This window comes from Bison bison, unplaced genomic scaffold, assembly GCF_000754665.1.
Source record: "Bison bison bison isolate TAMUID 2011002044 unplaced genomic scaffold, Bison_UMD1.0 scf7180017864525, whole genome shotgun sequence".
NCBI classification, from domain to species: Eukaryota; Metazoa; Chordata; class Mammalia; order Artiodactyla; family Bovidae; genus Bison; species Bison bison.
The window spans coordinates 9,250,784-9,275,465 of NW_011495076.1; the positions used below are offsets into that span (position 1 = coordinate 9,250,784).

At 37.6% G+C, this 24,682-nt stretch overlaps 1 protein-coding gene across 1 annotated transcript in view; it reads left to right on the forward strand.

The window, feature by feature from the left end:
• FOXP2 (forkhead box P2) overlaps positions 1-24,682 on the forward strand; it is a 656,652-nt gene that overhangs the window by 11,851 nt on the left and 620,119 nt on the right. The window contains exon 2 of the mRNA XM_010831196.1: positions 21,679-21,742. The gene's annotated coding sequence lies outside the window, so the exon portion shown is untranslated. The remainder of the gene's footprint in view (positions 1-21,678; positions 21,743-24,682) is intronic.

The following is a 24,682-nucleotide window of genomic DNA, read 5'->3' on the forward strand; positions in this document are numbered from 1 at the left end:
TGATATTGTAGCACTGTTTACATTTATGAAGTCCACCATGTTACAGTTTGTAACGTGGTCTCTATTGTAGCCGTATCTATCACATCACATAATTGCAGTGCAATATTGTTGTCTCTCTTCATTATACTGTGTAGTGAATGTCTATGGCTTATTTACTACTCCTTTCAAGTGTGTACCCTTAAACAACATCAATCTCATCCCCCCATCCCCATCTCTTGGTAACCACCTATTTTGCTCTCTGATTTTACAAGTTTGACTTTGTTAGATTCCACATTTATGTGTGGTATCAGACAGCACAAGCCTCTCTGACTTGTCTCAGCATAATGTGCTCAGGGTCTAGCCATGATGATGCAAATAGCAGGATAAGGCTTCCCCAGGGTAAAGAACCTGCCTGCCAGTGCATGAGACATAAGAGACTCAAGTTCAGTCCCTGGGTTGGGAGAATCCCCTGGAGGAGGGCATGGCAGTCCACTCCAATATTCTTGCCTGGAGAATCCCTTGGATAGAGAAGTGTTATATGTTATATACAAGTGTTATATGCATTATATACATGTATATAATACTTCAGTCCTGTCTGACTCTTGTATAATGTATTTATACAAATTGTATAAAATACTCATGTATAATATATATGTATATACTATATCTATATGTACGTATTACACTCAACTCTGTGTTATTAATCGTGGTATGTAACCTTCAGAGGCAGGCTTCTTTCATCTAGCTTATGCGTTTGAGATTCATCAAATTGTTGTGTATATCAGTTTTGCCTTCGTGAGAATGTAGTCCACTTGTTCCTATCATAATTTCTTAGGAGTTTATAATTCTCCTCTCATTTCTTATTCAAGTATGTTTGTTTTGTAGATTATTGCATTTTATTTTGACTTATAAATTGACTTTGCTTATGAACTAGAGCATTTACTATTTGATCTTTTCTGAGAATTAGTTTGGGGCCCTCTCCATAGCTGTCTACTCTCATTTCTATTTCCACTCTTAGTCTCTATTGTTCTCATACTTCTTTCCTTTGTTCTCATAGGTGTTTGTTGTTCTTTTCACTCCTTTTCATCTGTTTGACAAGTTGAAAGATGTACAGCCCATTCAGGTAGTTAGCTTTTAAAGAAGAAGAAGCTCATTATCAGTTGATTAACAATACCCATTCATTTATTCAGTCACTTACTCGTTTATTCATTGATTACTGATCACCCACCATCTGTAAGTGGCAAAAGAAGTAAGAAGAATCCAAGAATCCTAAAATTGAAACCTTTGAGATAATAAATTAAAATTTTGTTCTCCCTTCCAAATCAGGTGGGAGATGGAGACAGGGTTAGTTACCCCAGGGGCCACTGTCAGATGGCTTATGGACTGTAGTGTATGGAAAAATAGTATAATCAGAGAGGTAAATCAAAAAGTCGAGCTTCCCTTGTGACTCAGCTGGTAAAGAATCCACCTGCAATGCGGGAGACCTAGATTCAGTTCCTGGGTTGGAAAGAGTCCCTGGAGAAGGGAATGGCTGCCCACACCAGTACTCCCACACCTGCCAATGAGGAGACATAAGAGATGCAGGTTCGATCCCTGGGTCGGGAAGATCCCCTGTAGGTGGGCATGGCAACCCACTCCAGTATTCTGGCCTGGAGAATTCCATGGAGTGTAGTCCTTAGGGTCGCAAAGAGTTGGACACAACTGAGTGACTTTCACTTTCAAATCAAAAAGTCAGGTGGGCTGCTAAGGACAAATTGTCAGTTTGAAGAGGCCAACTAGGCTGAAATGGAACAGAAATCAGGGAGGCAAGACAGGAATGAAAATACACAAAATGCCTGGAGAAACCCTCTGTGGGTTGCCTTTTTTTACAGGTAAGAAATGAGTAATTTAAAGATATCTGTATGTGAGAGAGGCAATCCCCATTTTCATAGTCCTGGCTAGTGGCTTTGTAAAACTTACATGAATGAGTAACTAATTGTAATATTCAATAATTGACAAAATTTAATTGATAGAAAGTTCTTCCTTACATTGAATTGGAATCAATTAGCCATTATTTCTAACTCCACCTTTTGGTTTTACACAGACTATTTCACATAGATAACTTTGCAAATGTCTGAAAAATTTTTATAATCAATAAACCTTTCCTTTCTGAGGATAAAGAAGTCATATTTCTTCGGTTATCCTTTATATACACTCTGTGGATTTCTTTTACCCTTCACAGTTCTCATTACCCTCCTCTGGATATGCTTCTCTTTGCTGAAGTTTCCCTTTAAAATGTGTCCAGAGCTAAATACCATACCGTATGTATGTTCTGATCAACACAGGATGCAATGAAAATTTGTCTTCATTTTTTCTGTAACCTAATTGCAATTTTTTTTCAGTCATGTTACATTGCTACTAGAATGTTGCTTCATTTCATGTAAATTGCAATTAATATCAGTTTGAATATTGTAAAAAAAATAGGATTTATATGTCTGTTACATTTGTTTCTTTATCATTTAGTGTATTCAGCATGTCAAGATTTTTAAAAATCTTGGTTCTATTATCTATGTTAACAATTGTGTCATCCATAATTTTGATTAATACATTAATACCTAGGCTTAATTATTTTTGAAAATATTGATCAGAACAAGGTTAAGAATAGAGCCTTTTTTAAACTCAGTGAGTAGGAGCTCTTTGATTTATCATTAATCCTTTGGATGGGATTATTTACCTACTGTTATACATCTGAAATTAATCATAAGTGTCATTATAAAAATGGCTAATATTTATTAAGCGGTAGATACTTTTCTAGGAAATTTGTGTGTGAATTTATTTTTCATACTGTCTTTATGAGGATTTATACTGTTATTTCCCCATTTTACCAATGGCAAAGCTGAGTCACAGGTTGTCCAGAACTGTGAAGTATCTGAGATTTTACTTTACTTGCATGGTAACAAATTAGTCAGACACTATTTTGTGGAACTGTATCAGAGAAGGCAGTGGCACCCCACTCCAGTACTCTTGCCTGGAAAATCCCATGGGTGGAGGAGCCTGGTAGGCTGCAGGCCATGGGATCGCAAAGAGTCAGACAGGACTGAGCGACTTCACTTTCATGCATTGGAGAAGGAAATGGCAACCCACTCCAGTGTTCTTGCCTGGAGAATCCCACGGATGGGGGAGCCTGGTGGGCTGCCGTCTATAGGGTCACACAGAGTTGGACACAACTGAAGCGACTTAGCATAGAAGACAAAGGACTTTATTACTCCTGATACAGTGAAGAGCAGGAACCTTATGCTTGGTTTGTTTCCTTGTCCCCCAAGTTCAGGGACTTCCCTGGTGGCTCAGATGGTCAATCAACCTGCAGTGCAGGAGACCCGGGGTTGGTGCTGGTGGTAGAGACCCTGCCTGCCAGAGCAGGAGACATAAGAGACACTGGTTTGACCCCTGATTTGGAAAGATCCCCTGGAGGAGCCCATGGCAACTCACTCCAGTGTTTTTGCCTGGGGAATCTCATAGACAGAGGAGCCTGGCAGGCTATGATCCATAGGGTCTCAAAGATCCGACATGACTGAAGTGACTTAGCATGCATGCACCCCTAAGTCCATCAGGGGCTCCACAGAGTGGCCCAAGTCCATGTTGTACACTCTGTATCACTCTGTATTGCAGATGAGGAACTTCAAGTTTAGGAACCCTGATCTTTTGTAATGGGCTATAAGCAAACCTTCCCTTTGTTCAGAGGGAGGTATTATGGATATTCAAAGGCAATTTGGTATACAGACATCCATGAGAAAGATAGTCTAGAACAAAGGCTGTCAGTGCCTCTGCTCACAAAACATGCAGAAACTTGACCAATCTATGATATTTGCCTCTTAATCCAAGAATTTCCCCCAAAGTTACATAGGAAGTGGACTTAACAGTTGGCCATGAAAGACTTACTCCATACTTTCTTGGTCCAGGCATTGTACAGCCAATGCATTTCTCTGATCCACTCATCTAATAACATGTGAGACAAGAAAACAAGGTTTAGCATGACTTATTTTTAACAAATCCATGGCAGGCTTTTTTTTTTTTTTTTAAATGTAAGTGCTCACAAACCATCTGTTTAGTAACCTGTTGTAGAATTTTGTTGGGGAATAATGTCAAGATCACTGATCTTCATTTCCTAGAATCCTTTTACCTTCAAAAAATAAAATAACATTTGTCCCCTCTTATGTGTTACATCTGCTCTTGTTGTTTGTAACTCTTTCAAGGTTATCGAGTGTAGTTTAGTGATAACATATACAAGCTACTTTTTAAAGACACCTTAAAATTTTAACCTAGTGGTTCTGCATGACTGAACTTATTTAAAGTGACTCATGGCCCTCTTTTTAATTCCTGAGCTTTGATTTTCTCATTAATCATATTTGATTTTACATTTTAGTATAACTTTTCTTTTTGGTGAAGGTAAACTACGCAAGAATCAAGAAGTTCGACTGTATCTCAGTTATCTTAGAACCTACCACTGTCCAAAACACTAGGCTTATATCTTCTTTATTATTTTCTCCATATCTAAATATCTTGAAGTGTTCCTAGTTTTTTTGGGGGGGGTTGGGGTGAAGATTTGCAACAGCCCATTTTAAGAATTTAATAATATCGAAGCCTTGAGTCATGTTTCTGTAGTGTTTCTTGCCATGTAATATCACTTCTGAGGTTGAATAATCCCTGTGTAATGCTTTTTGTTTTTAAGATATTTTCTAATTAGTTTTGTTAGTGTCTTCTGAGACTGGAAGCTCATAATTTCACTTTTAATATCTCATAATTTCAGTAAATATTGATATTTATCCCAAACCGTTTTTATTTTAGAGTTTCATGCCAAGTCATTGTATATATGTTCAGTTCAGTTCAGTTGCTCAGTTGTGTCCGACTCTTTGTGACCCCATGAACTGCAGCACGCCAGGCCTCCCTGTCCATCACCAACTCCTGGAGTTTACCAAAACTCATGTCCACTGAGTTGGTGATGCCATCCAACCATCTCATCCTCTGTCATCCCCTTCTCCCCCTGCCTTCAATCTTCCCCAGCATCAGGGTCTTTTCCAGTGAGTCAGCTATTTGCATCAGGTGGCCAAAGTACTGAAGTTTCAGCTTCAACATCAGTCCTTCCAATGAACACTCAGGACTGATCTCCTTTAGGATAGACTGGTTGGATCTCCTTGCATCCAAGGGACTCTCAAGACTCTTCTTCAACACCACAGTTCAAAAACATCAATTCTTTGGTGCTCAGCTTTCTTTATAGTCCAGCTCTCATATCCATACATGATTATTGGAAAAACCATAGCCTTGACTAGATGGACCTTTGTTGGCAAAGTAATGTCTCTGCTTTATAATATGCTATCTAGGTTGATCATAACTTTCCTTCCAAGGAGTAAGCATCTTTTAATTTCATGGCTGTAGTTACCATCTGCAGTGATTTTGGAGCCCCCCAAAATAAATTCTGCCACTGTATATATGTGGAAGTTGGTAATTTTTTTTTTCTGTAAAAGGCTAGATAGTAAATACAGGTTGTGGACCATTGGTCTCTGTCACAACTATTCAACTCTGCCACTGTAATATAAAAGCAGCTATGGATGGCACCTAAGTGCATGAATGTGGTTGTGTGTCAGTAGTTTTATTTATGGACATTAATGTTTGAATTTTATATAATTTTCATATTTCATAAGATATACTTTTGATTTTGATTCAGCCATTTGAAACTATAAAAATGTATACCTCACAGACCATCCAAAATCAGGTAGTGAGCCAGTAGAGCTCACGATTATATTTGCCAAGCGTGCACACAAGCACACACACATATAGTTGTTGATATAAATATAGATATATCTTTTAAAGTTTCTGTTTCTAGAATCCATGCTGCATTTTGTTCACTGGCTTGGAACTGTGAGCTTAAAATTGACATGGACTTCTAAGAATTCTATGACAAAATTTTTTCTTATTTCTTCCTGTTTCATTTCTATCAAGTAGTAGTTCTCCTTCGGAGAAGGCAATGGCACCCCACTCCAGTACTCTTGCCTGGAAAATCCCATGGATGGAGGAGCCTTGTGGGCTGCAGTCCACGGGGTCACTAGGAGTCGGACACAACTGAGTGACTTCACTTTCACTTTTCAATTTCATGCATTGGAGAAGGCAATGGCACCCCACTCCAGTGTTATTGCCTGGAGAATCCCAGGGATGGGGGAGCCTGGTAGGCTGCCGTCTATGGGGTCACACAGAGTTGGACATGACTGAAGCGACTTAGGAGCAGCAGAAGCAGCCAGGTATTTCTTGACTTTCTACTTTTGCATTCCAGTCCCCTATAATGAAAAGGACATCTTTTTTTGGGTGTTAGTTATAGAAGGTCTTGTACGTCTTCATAGAACAATTCAAGTTCAGCTTCTTCAGCCTTATTGTTCAGGTCTTTGACTTGGATTACTGTGATTTTGAGTGGTTTGCCTTGGAAACAAATACAGATCATTCTGTCATTTTTGCAATTGCATCAAAGTATGGCATTTCGGACTCTTTTGTTGACTATGATGGCTACTCCATCTCTTCTAAGGGATTCTTGCCTACCATAGTAGATATAATGGTCATCTGAGTTAGATTCACCCATTCCATTTTAGTTCACTGATTCCCAAAATGTTGATTTCACTCTTGCCATCACCTGTTTGACCACTTCTAATTTGCTTTGATTCATGGACCTAACATTCCAGTTCCTATGCAATATTGCTCTTTACAGCACTAGACTTTACTTCCATCACCAGTCACATCCACAACTGGGTGTTTTTGCTTTGACTCCATCTCTTCATTCTTTCTGGAGTTATTTCTCCACTGATCTCCAATAACATATTGGGCACCTACCGACCTGGGGAGTTCATCTTTCAGTGTCCTATCTTTTTGCCTTTTCATACTCTTCATGGGATTCTCAAGGCAAGAATACTGAAGTGGTTTGCCATTCCCTTCTCCAGTGGATCACATTTTGTCAGAGCTTTCCACCATGACCTGTCTGTCTTGGGTGGCCCTACACGGTATGGATCATAGTTTCATTGAGTTAGACAAGGCTGTGGTCCATGTGATCAGATTGGTTAGTTTTCTGTGATTGTTATTTTCAGTCTGTCTGCCCTCTGATGGAGAAGGATAAAAGGCTTATTGAAGCTTCCTGATGGGAGAGACTGACTGAGTTGGAAATTGGGTCTTGTTTGCAAAGACTAGATATCTCTTCAAGAAAATTAGAGAAACCAAGAGAATATTTCATACAAAGACGGACACAATAAAGGCCAGAAATGGTATGTACCTAACAGAAGGAGAAGATATTAAGAAGAGGTGGCAAGAATACAAAGAAGAACTATACAAAAAAGATCTTCATGACCCAGATAATCATGATGGTGTGATCACTCACCTAGAGCCAGACATCCTGGAATGCAAACTCAAGGGGCCTTAGGAAACATCACTATGAACAAAGCTAGTGGAGGTGATGGAATTCCAATTGAGCTATTTCAAATCCTAAAAGATGATGCTGTAAAAGTGCTGCACTCAGTATGCCAGCAAATTTGGGAAACTCATCAGTGGCCACACGACTGGAAAAGGTCAGTTTTCATTCCAATCCCAAAGAAAGGCCATGCCAAATAATGTTCAAACTACTGCACAATTGCACTCATCTCACACGCTAGTAAAGTAATGCTCAAAATTCTCCAAGCCAGGTTTCAACAACATGTGAACCGTGAACTTCCAGATGTTCAAGCTGGATTTAGAAAAGGCAGATGAACCAGGGGCCAAATTGCCAACATCCCTTGGATCATTGAAAACACAAGAGAGTTCCAGAAAAACATTTTCTTTATTGACTATGCCAAGCCTTTGACTGTGTGGATCATAAAAAACTGTGGAAAATTCTTCGAGAGATGGGAAAGCCAGACCACCTGACCTGCCTCTTGAGAAACCTGTATGTGGGTCAGGAAGCAATAGTTAGAACTGGACATGGAACAACACACTGGTTCCAAATCGGGAAAGGAGTTCCTCAAGGCTGTCTATTGTTACCCTGCTTATTTATCTTATATGCAGAGTACATCATGAGAAACGCTGGACTGGAGGAAGCACAAGCTGGAATCAAGATTGCCGGGAGAAATATCAATAACCTCATATAGGCAGATGACACCACCCTTATGGCAGAAAGCGAAGAAGAACTAAAGAGCCTCTTGATGAAAGTGAAAGAGGAGAGTGAAAAAGCTGGCTTAAAACTCAACATTCAGAAAACTAAGATCATGGCATCTGATCCCATTACTTCATGGCAAATAGATGGGGAAACAGTGACAGACTTTATTTTTTTGGGCTCCAAAGTCACTGTAGATGGTGACTGCACTCATGAAATTAAAAGGCGCTTGCTCCTTGGAAGAAAAGTTATGACAGCATATTAAAGCTAGACAGCATATTAAAAAGCAGAGACATTACCTTGCCAACTAAGATCTGTCCAGTTAAAGCAATGGTTTACCCGGTAGTTGTGTATGGATGTGAGAGTTGGACTATGAAGAAAGCTGAGCACTGAAGAACTGATGCTTTTGAACTGTGGTTGGAGAAGACTCTTGAGAGTCCCTTGGACTGCAAGGAGATCCAACCATTCCATCCTAAAGGAAAGCAGTCCTGAATATTCATTGGAAGGACTGATGCTGAAGCTGAAACTCCAATACTTTGGCCACCTGATGTGAAGAACTGACTCATTTGAAAAGCCCCTGATGCTGGGAAAGATTGAAGTCAGGACGAGAAGGGAACAACAGGATTGCATCACCTACTCAATGGAAATGAGTTTGCATCAACTCAGGGTGTTGGTGATGGACAGGGGTCCTGGTGTGCTGTAGTTCATGGGGTCGCAAAGAGTCAGACATGACTGAGTAACTGAACTGAACTGAGTTCATTAATTACTCAACTTTTGTCATTATTATTATTACAGTGTCAGTCTGGATAATAAGTATAATGACCAGCAGAGTTATCAGTGCTCTAGTTAGTGAACCAAGAACAGTGTTCAAATCATTTTCTCTGAGATCAAGGCAAAGCAAAAATATCTGGAAGCTCTCCAACAGGTAGAAGAGTCATGTAGCATCGTGACTCGCAGAGGCAACATTAAGTATGAGGCAAAGATTTGACATGACCCACAGCTTTTTATCTACTCTTTGGTACATGAGGTTATGTGTAGACCAGAGGCCCAGGATATGATTAAATGGGTGAAGTATCTGACTGGAATCATGAATTTGAAAACTTATCACGAAAATGTTCTCAATCAGCCAGAAAGTCTGTTTAAGTAGGTTTTACTTCTGTGCTTTTGGGTAAGGGGGATCTGCTACTGTATTTGCTCATGGTGCTTCTTTATGTTTTTTAGATGTTCTGGTATTCTTTATTTATATTTTTAAGATAACAAAACAGACCCAACTTCGCAGGGTCTGTTTCAGGGAATGTTTCTGTTCTTATATTTGATGTAAACTTTGTAGATTATACAGTCTAAGCTGAAGGAGATGGGAAGATGCATGAAAAGGCTAAGAATGAGGAATAGCAGAGTTCTCTCCCTTGATCTTCTTTCTTCCTTGCTATGAGCAAATGCATTATACTGAAAGGCTTAGTAGACTATTTGACTCTTTTTTTTTTTTCCCTTCAGAACATATATCTTTTTGACAGGAGGCTTGACTTAGAAGTAACATTTGTCACTTTATCATATGGAAGAGTTGTAAGTTGAACAGTATCATTTCTGTTTCTTTCTTGGAATTTAATCTTTTTTAGCTTCCACTATTCAACTTCTTGAATAAGTAGTCTGTGATTTTTTAAATTCTCAACTAACCAATAATTCCCGTACTCCTCAAATGCCTTCTCTGAACTCATCTTGCATATTCTTTACTTTCTTTGACCTAAAGGCACTTACGTGAATAGTATTCCTACCATTTTAAGTATCAGAAAGCATATGTCTATCATATAATATTGAATTTCCTTGTGAAATAACTTAGTTCAGAATTATGTGAATTTTATATTTTTGTGTCTTAAAATTTTTCAGTTCATTGGTCTAGGTAGCTGTCATTGTATTGAATCAAAGTTCTTTGTATGAGGTAGTGTGTGTTACTTTACCAAAGTCATGGTCAGAATCACTTTCAGAAGAGAGAGGTTTCAAAATAAAGCTTGAAAAATACAGGCAAATCTCTTCTAGAGTTAAGACAACAATAAATGAAATATTTATGAGTCAGGGATTGGCCGTATGAGAAAATACAGATGAGTATGTGGTTTCATTGCATTACTTACAATATTTCTGTGACCAAAAAAATGAAAAGTGCAAAAAGACCTAATGTAGTCAGGTGTGGGGCTGCTGAGATGTGCAGAGATAATGAACTATTATGGTCTTACTCAGAGAGTGAAGTTCTCTTTTTATTTTTTTTGAAAATGTTAATAGGGGGTGAAGAGAGAGAACTAGAGGATTAAAAACAATACTGTTTGATGACACAGTGATACAAGTTAAAAATTAATTGAAAAACTATTAATATATATAGCCTTTATTTTCATAAAGAGCTATTCCATTATTTCTGTTTTTAATCACATTTTTCAACAATACTATTTAGTCATTTTAACTAGTTCTTAATTTAATATGTACTGGTAAAAGTTAAAGTAAATGTAGTGTTTCTTTTGATGTGGCAGTTGAATTCTCCCTTGTAAAGTCCATAAGTAAATTGACGAACAGCATGCGAAGTCCCTTCAGCGTTGTCTGATTCTTTGTGACCCGTTGGACTGTAGCCCACCATGCCCTTCTGTCCATGGAATTCTCCAGGCAAAAATACTGGAGTGGGTAGCCATGCCCTCCTCCAGGGGATCTTCTTGACAAAGGGATCGAACCCATGTCTCTTGTGTCTCCTGCCTTGGCAAGCAGGTTCTTTACCTCTCGTGCCACCTGGCAGGCCGAATCAAATATATTGTTAACTGAAGAAATAATCTTTTATTCCTAGAAAATAATATTTATTCAAATAAAAAGATCTAATATGTTTTAGCATAGTAAGTTTATTTAATTTTATAGATGGTGCTATTGAGGAAATGTCTTAAGCATAATATAAATAAGTGGAAAAAATCATTTGTGATAATTTTTCTGGTCATAAGAATCATATGGGGAAAATTGTCAAACTGCTAACCAGTCTAATTGTGATTATCTGATTTCTTAGTAGTTCTGGATAGCGATCAGAAATGTGCATGTTTAGAAAATGTTTTACATGATTCAGATAAGTTGGTATGAAGAGCAGCTTTAGAAGACTTTAGGAACACTGGAGTAGAGTATTATGTGTGTGTGCTGTGCTCAGTTGTGTCCGACTTTTTGTGACCCCCAGGGACTGTAGCCTGCCAGGCACCTCTTTGTATGGAATTTCCCAGGCGAAAGTACTGAAGTGGATTGCCACTTCCTTCTTCAGGGGATCTTCCCAGCCCAAGGATTGAATCCACATCTCCTGCATTGGCAGGTGGATTCTTTACTCCTGAGCCATCTGGGAAGCAGAGTAAAATAAAGCTCCCTCCCTCCCCTCAGGAAATTAGGGAGTTGAAATAAAACCCAGATTTCACTGACTATCAGAAATAAAATTGTGATTTAGAATATAAAATATATAAATACTCCTATAAGAATAAATCCAAAACCTCTAAAGTTCTAATAGTTTTCACTTCTGATTTTGTTTTTTTGATCCAGTGAGCATTTTAAGTTTCTATAAGTAATCTAATAGAAGAATGCAGTTTCGTATGTAGAAAAGCAATTATAGAAAGGGGAAAATACTATTAGCGTCCTTTAAAAGAAGATAGAGACAGAGAAGGGAAGAGTTTTGGGGGTGGAAGGGTGTGGGCAGAAAGAGAGAAAGAGAGAAAAAGAGAGAGCGAGGTAGAAGTAGTTGTGTTGTGTTGTATGTGTTTAAAGCTTGAGACATTTAAGTTTGTCATGTTGTGTAAATTTGTCCTGTGACATTTCAGTTAACAAAGTTTTTTGTTCTTTTATCTTCACTGAGCTATATTTATGCCATATCATAGTGGTTGTATTAAAATTGGACAAAATAAAATGAAGATCTGGAAGTTACCTGAAGAATTACAGTAACTCTTTTTGAATCAAACATATTTGGAGTCTAGATAGTCTCCTGAAGTTTGTCAATTGACTGTTTGAAATTGCGAATAATTCTTCCCATTGGAATATAATGCTCTAAGTATTGATCAGTTTGCAGTGAAAATTTTGATAATGAATTATGTTTGAATACTAGTCTTTAAGACAGAAACTTAGTTCATTTAGGCTTCCCTGGTGGCTCAGATGGTAAAGAATCTGCCTGCAATGCAGGAGACCTGAATTCCATCCCTGGGTCAGAATGATCCCCTGGAGAAGGGAATGGCATCCCGCTCCAGTTTTCTTTGTGACAGAGGAGTCTGATGGTCTGCAGTCCATGGGGTCACAGAGTCGGACATGACTAAATGACTAACACTTAGTTCATTTATTTTGAATGCTTGTGGTTGGGACAACCTAGTTTAGGAAACTCAGTCAGTAAAAGGCTGTTTCTTGTTTTGCAAATTCTCCACCTCCTTAGAGAATCTCTTCATCACTAGGTTTCTAAACGTAGTTTCTTCAAGTCTCCCTCAGGAAATGGATCCTCTCACATTTTTCTGTGAGTTGACAGAAAGAAAGAATTTATAATTATAGGTACAACTTTGGGTTTGAGAATGCACTAGACACTTGAGCATGGAGTTCTGATTTTATAAGGCAGCTGATGAAGAAGGGAGAAAAAGAAATGTAGGCGAGATGGGGGGGAAATAGGACAACCTTACCTTTTGGCTAAGAGTGAGCTTGTGCCTGGACTGGCTTAGGTGCACATGTAACCAGTGAAAGTGGTTTAGTCATGAGTCCCACTGTCAGAACCCTGCAGGGAGCAAGAGCCAGAGTCAGTTAGTCCTTCACTCTTAGAGCACCAACTCTCTAAACAAGCCAAGTTAAAGCAGAATAAAAAAGAGGGGACACGAAAGTGAGTCAGGTAATCTTTTTATTGCTGAATTTATGGGCTCAATAAAGGACAGAATGGTATGGACCTAACCGAAGCAGAAGATATTAAGAAAGAGGTGGCAAGAATATGCAGAAGAACTGTACAAAAAAGATCTTCATGACCCAGATAATCATGCATGTGATCACTGACCTAGAGCCAGACATCCTGGAATGTGAAGTCAAGTGCACCTTAGGAAGCATCACTATGAACAAAGCTAGTGGAGGTGATGGAATTCCAATTGAGCTATTTCAAATCCTGAATGATGATGCTGTGAAAGTGCTGCACTCAGTATGCCAGCAAATTTGGAAAACTCAGCAGTGGCCACAGGACTGGAAAAGGTCAGTTTTCATTCCAATCCCAAAGAAAGGCAATGCCAAAGAATGTTCAAACTACTGCACAGTTGCACTCATCTCACACACTAGTAAAGTAATGCTTGATATTCTCCAAGCCAGGCTTCAACAGTATGTGAACCGTGGACTTCCAGATGTTCAAGCTGGATTTACAAAATGTAGAGGAACCAGAGATCAAATTGCCAACATCCGCTGGATCATTGAAAAAGCAAGAGAGTTCCAGAAAAACATCTATTTCTGCTTTATTGACTATGCCAAAGCCTTTGACTGTGTGGATCACAATAAACTGTGGAAAATTCTAAAAGAGATGGGAAAAACAGACTATTTGACCTGCCTCCTGAGAAATCTGCATGCAGGTCAGGAAGCAACAGTTAGAACTGGACATGGAACAACAGACTGGTTCCAAATAGGAAAAGGAGTACATCAAGGCTGTATATTGTCACCCTGCTTATTTAACTTCTATGCAGAGTACATCATGAGAAACGCTGGGCTGGATGAAGCACCAGCTGGAATCAAGATTGCCAGGAGAAATATCAATAACCTCAGATATGCAGATAACACCACCCTTATGGTAGAAAGCAAAGAAGAAGTAAAGAGTCTCTTGATGAAAGGAGGAGAGTGAAAAAGTTGGCTTAAAACTCAACATTCAGAAAACTAAGATCATGGCATTTTGTCCCATCACTTCATGGCAAATAGATGGGGAAACAGTGGAAACAGTGACAGACTTTATATTTTGGGACTCCAAAATCACTGCAGATGGTGATTGCAGCCATGAAATTAAAAGACGCTTACTCCTTGGAAGAAAAGTTACGACCAACCTAGACAGCATATTAAAAAGCAGAGACATTACTTTGCCGACAAAAGTCCGTCTAGTCAAGGCTATGGTTTTTCAAGGCTATGGTTTTTCCAGTAGTCATGTGTGAATGTGAGAGTTGGACTATAAAGAAAGCTGAGCACCAAAGAATTGATGCTTTTGAACTGTTGTGTTGGAGAAGACTCTTGGGAGTCCCTTGGACTGCAAGGAGATCCAACCAGTCCATCCTAAAGGAGATCAGTCCTGAGTGTTCATTGGAAGGACTGATGTTGAAGTTGAAACTCCAACACTTTGGCCAGCTGATGCAAAGAGCTGATTCATTGGAGAAGACCCTGATGCTGGGAAAGATTGAGGGCAGGAGGAGAAGGGGATAACAGAGGATGAGACGGTTGGATGGCATCACCGACTCGATGGACATGAGTTTGGGTAAACTCCAGAAGTTGGTGATGGACAGGGAGGCCTGGCATGCTGCAGTCCATGGGGTTACAAAGAGTCGGACACAACTGAGCAACTGAACTGAACTGATCCAAAGACCTGTAATGACTATGGAGCTTTGAATAGCAGTGTTATTGTATTGTATTTCTAAAATATTTTGTAGCTAATCAGCCTCTTTAAAAAATATATTGAAATATAGTTGATTTACAATACTGTACTTGTTTTAGGTGTACAGCAAAGAGATTCAGTTATATATGTGTTTATTCTTTATAGGTTATTTTCTATTATAGATTATAAGATAAGTGAATGCAATTACTTGTGCTATACAGTAAATCCTGGTTGCTTATCTGTGTCATATATAGTAGTGTGTATATTTTACTCCCAAACTCCTAATTTCTCTTTCCCCTTTTCCCCTTTGGTAACCATAAGTTTGTTTTCTATGTCTGTGAATCTATTTCTGATTTGTAAATAACTATTTGTATTTTTTTTTTTTTTAGATTCCATGTATAAACACTATTGTGTGAAATTTGTCTTTTTCTGTCTTTCTTCACTTTTGTATGATGGTCTTTATTTCCATCCATGTTGCTGCAAATAGCGTTATTCAATTCTTTTTTATGGATGAATAGTAGCCCATTGGGTGTGTGTATATGTGTGTGTGTGTTGTGTATGTAAATCACATCTTCTTTATCCACTCATCTGTCAGTGGACATTTAGGTTGCTTCCGTGTCTTGGCTGTTTTGAGTAGTGCTGCTATACGCATTGGGGTGCATGTATGTAGGCCATAAGTATATCTTTTCTAATTATGGTTTTCTCTAGATATATACCCAGGAATGGGACTGCTGGTTATATGGAGGTTCTAGTTTTAGTTTTTAAAGAAACCTCCATACTGTTTTCCATGGGGAGACCAGTGGCTGCCCCAGTTTCCATTCCCAGCAGTGAAGGAGGGTTCCTTCTCTCCACACTGTCTCCAGCACTTGTTGTTTGTAGAGTTTTTGACAATGACCTTTGTGACCAGTGTGAGGCGATACCTCGTTGCAGTTTTGGCTTGAATTTCTCTAATAATTGGGGATGTTGAGCATCTTTACATGTGCCTGTTATCTTTGAAAAAATATCTATTTAGATTCTCTGCTCATTTCTTGATTGGGTTATTTGTTGATATTGAGCTGTTTGAAGTCTTTCTATATTTTTGAAATTAACCCCTTGTCTATTGCTTCATCTGCAAATATTTTCTCCTGCTCTATATTTTTTTTTACTCAGTTGGATCTTGGAACTAATCCTGTGAGATCATTAAGGCAGATGTTATAGTCTATGCTCTCTGCTGATGAGAAAATAACGGAAATACTTGTTTACTCAAGGTTGTGTGGCTAGTAAGTGGTGCAATCCAGAGTGAGTCATCTCCCTTCCCATAGTCTAGTGTTCTTCCCTCTCTGTAAAACACACTGCCTCTCATGGATTGGACATCTGAGTCTTCAGAGTGTCTCTTGGATGTTAACTGTTTGGAGGGCAAGGGTGCTATCTCCTGTTTCTTTCGTGGTCCTTTGTAGCATGGCTGCACATAGTGGAAGCCCAGCAGGAATGTTTGTTAACTGAGATGTGGGCTTGACATCATGGCAAGAAGAGAGCTTGGGATTAGACAGATGGAGAGGCACAGGCATATGCTGGCTGTGTGATCTGGGTCAAGTTATTTGATCTCTGAACTTGATTTTCTTATCTATAAAATATGGATGAAAATTATACATAGTGGATTTTTTTTTTCTTTTTGGTATGAGTCAAAAATAACATTTGTAAGATTTTCTGTGGTCTTCCCTGGTGGCTCAGTTGGTAAAGAATCTGCCTGCAATGTAGGAGACCCCAGTTTGATTCCTGGGTCAGGAAGATCCCCTGGAGAAGGGAATGGCTACCCATTGTAGTATTCTTGCCTGCAGAATACCATGGACAGAGGAGCCTGGTGGGCTAGAGTCCATGGGGTCGCAAAGAATCGGACAGGACTGAGGGACTAACACACACACACACACACACGCACACATGCACACACACACACAGTTTCCCACATGGTAGCTGCCAGAGAGTAAATGCCTTTCCCTTCAGTGATAACGATGGATCACAAGACTGTGCTTTTTCCTAGCTCCTCCTCCCCACCCCCGCCCCCGTAGGGCTGTTTCATTTATTGGCTTTGTTTTTGTTTGTTTTCATCTTAAAAAACAGTGCCAGAGTTTAGGATGGAGCCACCCGTTCAGTTAAGGGAACATTCCTCATACCAGTCTCCATGAATTCTGAGGATCTGGAAGAAAGGGAAATAGGCAATTTACCAGAAGCAAATAGATCCTGTTCCTCATTTCTTGCCCCCTTTGGTTAGGCAGTTGTTACAAAGAGCTGATCCAGGAATATTCTTTAGAGAAAAATCTGATTTTGTGGATGTACTCAGAAGTCAAATATTGTCTCTGCCTGAACCAGATATCCTTGGAAACTTGAAACCTGAAACTTAAAAATTAATTTTGAATTTTGTTTGTGGTATTTGCAAGTGAAGCTACAATTGTTTATTCATGAAGTTCTCTGAAGCTATTAGATGTGGCAAAACTAGATGTTGCCCCAATTTAGGATTGTCTCAGTTTTGCAGTATTTTCTTTTCCATATTCATTCAAAGTCTTATACCATATTGCTTGGCTTTAAAATTGATATTTTTAAAATAATAAATTCATCATTGCAATGATTCTAATTTTCTGGAGCCGTATGTTTTGTAAACAGTCTTATATAATAAATTTAAAAGATTTCTCATTTCTGAGTATCAGTCTGACTCCCCTGTTAGTATTTTTTTTTGCTTCAGTAATGAATTTGGATACCATGATCTCCATGTCATTTAATTTGGTATTTTACGTACTTTTATTGGGTTGCTGCTCTTTTGTTCTGAGAACTTCTTACTGAGCCTATAGCTAAGCTGAGAATTTTACTCTTGACTTTTCTTAGGAAGTCAGTTTTTCTGGTTCTGATAATGGAGTAATTTTCTATTTTTATAATAAAGCTAATTAATTACTAGTTTCTATTGGAATTAGAATCTTCCTGTATGGCCCAGTCCGTGGTATTCTATGATATGAACTCTTCAAAAGTACCACTGTATCTTGTAATACACTGTCCTGTGTCCTCCATCGACCACCGTTTTACATGTGCACACTGAGGAAATGAGGTTGGAAACGTTGGACTTTTCCTTACAGGTTTCAGGCACTAAGGAACAACTAGGAAGAATATTTTGAAGATGTTTCACACATATGTCTCTTCCCTCTCTTTCAGTTCTAGGAACATCATTAGATAATTTAGTCAAAGAAACATAATTCCTTTTCCCATTCGTCTGGAAATAATTTACTGAGTAGATATGTGCTCAGTGGAAGAAAGGGTTGGCAAGTGGTACATATTCTTTAGCTTATGGATGTTGGGAGCATATGTTAGTGATCCCCTAATAAAAAGCACATGCTCGGAAAGTGGTTACTGTGTGTGCTTGGTAACTATTCTAACAATATTGTGTTATGGGAGGGTCCTCATTTTGAGTGGAAATAATGGATGAATTGAAACCAATGCACAAGTTCTGTAATACAGTTTTCAAGATCTAGTCCAGCCCTAGAAATAATCTATTCATAAATTATAAAAGATTGGGCTTTCATTGTACTTTCTTAGAACTCAGCTTTAGTAAAATTCTAAAGTAAATATATGGTAAAATTAGTCTTAAGTAATTTAAATGTGAATTTAGCAACCAGAGAAAGATAAAACATAAAGTGCTTAGATATAGTTACATCAACTGATAAGAATGTCAGGACATTTTGCTACTTTAAAGTTGGTTTATTTGTTTTTTTTTCCCCCATATATACCTTCCAAGTGGATTATTTACTTGATAGAGAAAAAGGGTATGAACCAGGTTTAACGTTCAATAAAAGTCTAGCATTATAATTTTATTTAGAGGACTTCGCCTCTTTCTTGTTTCTTATTTTCAGGGTTGCTCTCTTTAAAATTAATTAACCCGGCTAGATAAAAATTGCTTAACAGTAATTTAGACATGGAATTTCATTTTAGGACCAAGACCACTGTCTGCCACAAAGTGTGATGAAGTTTAAATGCATATAAACCTCTCTGTTCCTCTTTTCCAGTCAAAGTCTATTCGTCTCTAAAAGCAGCCTTTGACATTTTTAGTTATTCAGTTTTTTGCTTTTGTTAACACTTTTATTGGCAAGGTATTATGATTTCTTTAAAGTTTTTAGAATACTTTTTCTTGTGTTCAGCCTAGTATTTTTTTTCTCGCTATTAGACCTGATTATTCTTAGAGGTTATATCTCAGAATTAAGGTGTTTAGGATTATATCAAAATGCCAATTATCTTAAGTGTATTTTTAACTGTAAAAATTGTGTATGCATCAGCTATGGTTCACAGGATCACAAAGAGTTGGACATGACTGAAGCCACTTAGCACACATGTGTAAGGTATCCTTTATACATGGAGTTCATTAGTATTGTTGGTTTAATAACATTTGGAGCAATTATGATATTCTTTAGGTTTCCTAGTTTTTTGTCATACATTTTATCTCTTGAGGTTATATGTGAATATAGTTTTGATTGAAAACTCCAATTTATCAGCATACCAGTGTTTTTTAGCAATTAATGTTTATGCCTAAATATCAGTATTAGTTTAAAGATGTATCATTTAATTTCTACATTTAGTCTTTTCAAAGCTAGATTACTTAAAATGGTGAACTATAGCAATATTCATCTGCCCTTTTTTTAGGGAAAAACATAAACTGTACATTTAACATATGATGAACTCACAAGACTATATCTTAATAAAATAATATTAAGACATTAGACATTTTACTTACTTTTTTAAAGGGGATAAGAACTTTATTTTCTCATCTTAATTGTAAACTGTGTGAGGTGGGTTAGACAGCAGTTTGTTGTCTTGCACTTTTGTTACTTTAATAAAATCAGGGCATTTCAGAGAACATGATGAATTGTTTTGCTGTATTAAAGATGTTTGTTGACTTTATTAATCTATTTAATTTTTTAAAATTTCATAATATGGTTTTAATTATATATGTCATTCATAAAAGTGGGGAGAATTTCTTTTTAAAGCAGTTAACTTTTACCAATATTATATATTATGTACATTTATATGTTTTTAATGTTATGCATTCTGTCATCTTCATAATTTATAACAGTAGTATAAATCAAAATAATAGTATAGTTTTGTGGAGCATGATTGCAATCATAAAACGAGAATATCATCATGTTGAAATACAAAGAATATATATATATTGTTTTTTTACAGTATCACAATCATGTTTATTTTCTTGCTTAGGGTTGACCTTACTAGTATATTAGAATAAATATTTAACCTTCGGGATTTGTGGTCCTTGTTTGTAAACTTGGGGAACAGTGAGGATCCTGCTTCATCTGGTTGTTGTGGGGTTAATCAATGTTTCAGGCTAAGTGTCTTGTACAGTCTGGTGGGCAGTAGATGTTCAGAAGCGGTCCCTCTGCTGAAGGCAGTTAGCAGTGTTTGTGTCCAGCAGACCACAGAGCCAGGGACAGGTAGGGCCTGAGTCCTCTTCAGTCAGTGTTATAGCCCAAGCAACAAGCATGCTTCCAAAGAGAAAGTTTTAAAAGTTTATCTTTCTATAAAATTAAGCCTTCCTGAAGAGACTTTAGGTTGAGTTTATGAAAGAGCAAGTCGATGAGTCATCTAAATTTTGTAACTTGAGGAAATCAAGAGCTATGTTAGTCACTGTAGGATTTGAAAATGCTCTATGATTTAAATGTTAACTTTTAATCATAAATCTAAGTCAGTGCATTCATTCACACTTTATCTCTTTCCTTACAGCTTATTTATTTTACTAAAAAATGATGAAAGGGAAAAAACCTCCAAAATATTAGTTTTTGAAGTAAAAATATATAATTTATTTTATTGTTAACTGATAAATATCTGTCAGATTAGTTATAGTCTTAACTGCATCTGAATGGAAGTCTCATATTTTAAGATAGAGATATCTTTTATTTTCATGAGAGCTTTAAGAATTTAGGATTTGAGCATTTGCTGCGGCATATGGTGCATTTTCTGTCCTATTTTGTATACCAGCCCATTAAGAAGAGAAAGTGAAGTAACTAATCTAAAAATAACTCTGCTGTTGGCCTAATTTAACGACAACAAAAAAAGTCTACTGTGCATCAGTAAAATTCCACATTTTGTCTCCCCTGGTGGAAAAATCTCTGAAGCATTTTGCCACCTATTCACAGCACAGCATCTTGTTTGGCATCATAATTGCAGCCAGAAGGGCTGTTTTGACTTTTTTTAGTATTGTGTGCCCCAGTCATAGTGCAGACCTTGGCAGTCCAGAGACCCACCTTACCTGATACCAGTTTAATTACCCTTCAAGTCACATACTCACGCATCTTATTCCAAAGCCCATTCATTTTCACAAAAACATACAATCTTGAATTTGAAATTGGTGTTTTAAAAAAAGCCAGTGGGATACAAAAGTACATATTAAAACTAGTCACAAGACTATAGTCTTGTCTTTAATAGTTTAATTTTTTAATGCCTGTTCAACTTATCTTTAAAGTTATGTAAGGTATCTTAGGGCTTCCCTTGTAGCTCAGTCGGTAAAGGATCTGCCTGCAGTGCAGGAGACCTGGGTCCGATCCCTGGGTTGGGAAGATCCCCTGGAGAAGGAAATCACAACCTACTCCAGTATCCTTGCCTGGAAAATCTCATGGACAGAGGAGCTGGGTGGGATGCAGTCCATGGGGTCACAAAGAGTCAGACACGACTGAGCGACTAACACTAACACTAACTAAGGTATCTTAAAAATACTTGTAAGATGAAACAAGTTTAATGAATTTCTTTCATCTTTACATGTATTCTTTGGTGATATTTTGGCATTTTGTTTATATTATTTTCTGTTCTTCAGATTAACATTTTTACATTTGTTCAGCATCTTCTTGGGTTGCTAACTGGAGTAGTTGGTGTAGAAGTACTTCATGTAGATAATGGTTCTTTTTCTGACTTTAAGATTGCAGGCATTTTGGATACTTTATGATAATACATTTGCTATTGATTACAGGTACAGAGTGCCTCAAGAGCTTGAGTGTGGAACATCACCAGTGGAACTGAGGCATTTCTTCATGGTGAGGGAACTGATTGGCACTAATGTTTGTAAAAGCTTTTGCAACTTAAATTCAAAGGAATTTTTATTCCTTTTGTGAGATCTTTAAGAATTTGGGAGTGAGCATTTGCTGTGGCATATGGTACATTTTAAATTTTAAAATACTTTTGAATCCTACATAAGCATTCATTCACTGATATGTTGGACTAGTATGAGCTTAGAACATCCATAAGGAATATTTTAGCTCTTAAAAAGATAAGATATGGAGCAGATAGGAAATAAACTTTGTTAAAGAATAACATTCAAGTATTAGGAGGATTGCAAGAGAAGTAAGTATTAATAATAGCCCTATTAGGAAGACCACATTAATCGTTTGCAGTGAGTCACGTACACAGTGACTCTGGCTTATATACGTGTCTGACTCACTTTGGCCAGTGGGACGTAAGCACATATGATGCAAGTAGACAGATAATAAGTTCTGGCCTTCTTGGAATGCCACTGTCCCCATTGAGGAAGCCTCTTTTAGCCTCCCAAAGATGAAAGGCCATATGGAGACATCTAGCCTGTTCAAGGCCTACTGGGCCCAAGGGAATTCTGCCAGAGCTAACCTACCAGGTGAATGCAGCTGCAAAGTGAGCCTATTCCAGGTCCTAATAAGAACCATACACCTTACTCACAGACTTATCAGAAATAAGCTATTGTTTTCAGTTGCTGAGCTTGGGAGTTGTTTGCTATGCAGCAATTGATAAACAAATATAGGAATTCATGCAGCTACAGGATGCAGTACAGAAAGTGGAAATAATGGCAGATGTCTACCGAAAGCAGACCAGGAGACCTGTGGTTAAGCTGCTAATTTGCTTCTGAGGTTCCTAGTAGTTAAAGTGGAATGCAGTTAGTTTTAGAGCATCCATTTTGAAAAACAAGGAAGAATAGCATTCTTCAGAAAAGGGAATGCCATTCCTTGGACTAAATTCTATAAGAGACTTCTCATGTCAGGCCTTAACAGGAGAGAGTAATGAGTGATACATAAGGGGCTATGTCCTTGACCACATTCCAGCAATAGATCTTCTGAAGGGATCTTTTGTGTATTTCTGTAAAGCCCAAAGATATATCTTCAAAGCACAACTCTGTGAGCTTGATTATGAGAAGGATTAAGGTATATTGTACTCTTTTAAAAATTTTATTATTATACAGTTTCCTATTTGACTTTATTCATTTCCACAACGTCAGTTAAATTCTTTGACACAACAACTCCTAATTTATGTGTTTAATCCCTAATTTCTCATTGTGCTATGGATTTGAATGCTTTCAACAGTGTACTATAGATCTCTTCCTGGAAGATCTTTCTTCTTTGAGTTTCTTATTTGGAATATAAAACATTGCTTTCCTTCCAGAAGGTTTAGTTGTGTTATTTCTAGTCCCACAGTGTCTTATAGTTATTGATGTTCAGCTCTTAGAATGAACCTAATAGTGATGGCTGGTGGACTTGAGAGCCTGATGGCCTGAAAATATTGAAGTTGTATTATTCTAAAGTTTTTACTCCCATTAGAGAATCAGAGATTGAAAACAGTAACCAAAGAGAAAAACTGAAATCCTGGAAGAACTGAAATAAAGATAATAAATGAGTTCTCTACTTGAAACAAATGAAAATTTATAAACTTTGTGTGAAACAGAAAAAGAACATAACTTATATGGCTGTTTTGTTTTGAATCAATAATTACTGTGTCCCTTTGACTACCTGTCACCTAAGTTAATCTGCTTTTCTCTATGTGCTTTCATTATATCCCATGGATTACTTCAAATTTGTATTTTAGAATTGGAGAATCTGAGGTCTTGATAAATTAGGATAGTTGCTTGTTGTTGCTGTTCTTCAGTTGTTAAATTGGGTCCAACTCTTTGCAACCCAATGGGGTGCAGCACGCCAGGCTCCTCAGTCCTCCACTATATCCCAGAGTTTACCCAAATTCACTGTCATTGTCTAAGACGCTTCCAGTGCTTGCTTGGCTAATGCAATATGGTCTTTTGAAATATGTGTTAACTGTCCATATTTCTGATATAGGGGTTTTCTTATTTTCTTTTTTTCCTTGCTATATCAGTGTCTTCCAGAGTATAGGCACAGGGTAGTTGCTTAATGTATATTTATTGAAGGAATGATGGCGTTTTTCTTTTTTTTTTAATTTAATTTAATTTTATTTTTTAACTTTACAATATTGTATTGGTTTTGCCATATATCAACATGAATCCATCACAGGTATACTCATGTTCCCCATCCTGAACCCTCCTCGCTCCTCTCTCCCCGTACCATTCCTCTGGGTCGTCCCATTGCACCAGCCCCAAGCATCCAGTATCGTGCATTGAACCTGGACTGGTGACTCGTTTCATATATGATATTATACATGTTTCAATGCCATTCTCATGGACGCTTTTATACCTCTCTAGTAGGTTCTATAACATAGTAATCAAACACTTATTTTCATATTATCCCTCTGGTTGTAATGGCTCCTCGTGTCTTTTAGTTTATAATGACCCAAATACTGTTTGTTACATATTTTGGAGTTAGGATTTTTAAAATACACAGAATAGCTTGCATAAAGCCTGGATAACATGAAAAGTTAACTAACAACATCACTGGAGCAAATCCAGATGTCATTTGCTGAGTAAGCCTTGTGGCTCTGGGGGGAGTGATTAGTGGGCTTTGTCCCATGGGAGCTAAAGGTCTTTTGGAGAGGACTAGGCCAGTGAATCTTTTGGGGAATTGGAGTGGCAGAAGAAGTTGCAAAAATGAAAGCTGCCATACCTTCTAAAAACCTTATAAGAACTTATACCATAAGAACGTTATACCTTATAAGAACTGCCATACCTTATAAGAACTTTCTTTAGGCTCTTTTCTGGACTTAACATTTTGCTGGCCCTAAAAATGGGTATCATAAATAATAAATAAATTGAATGCAAAAATGACAAG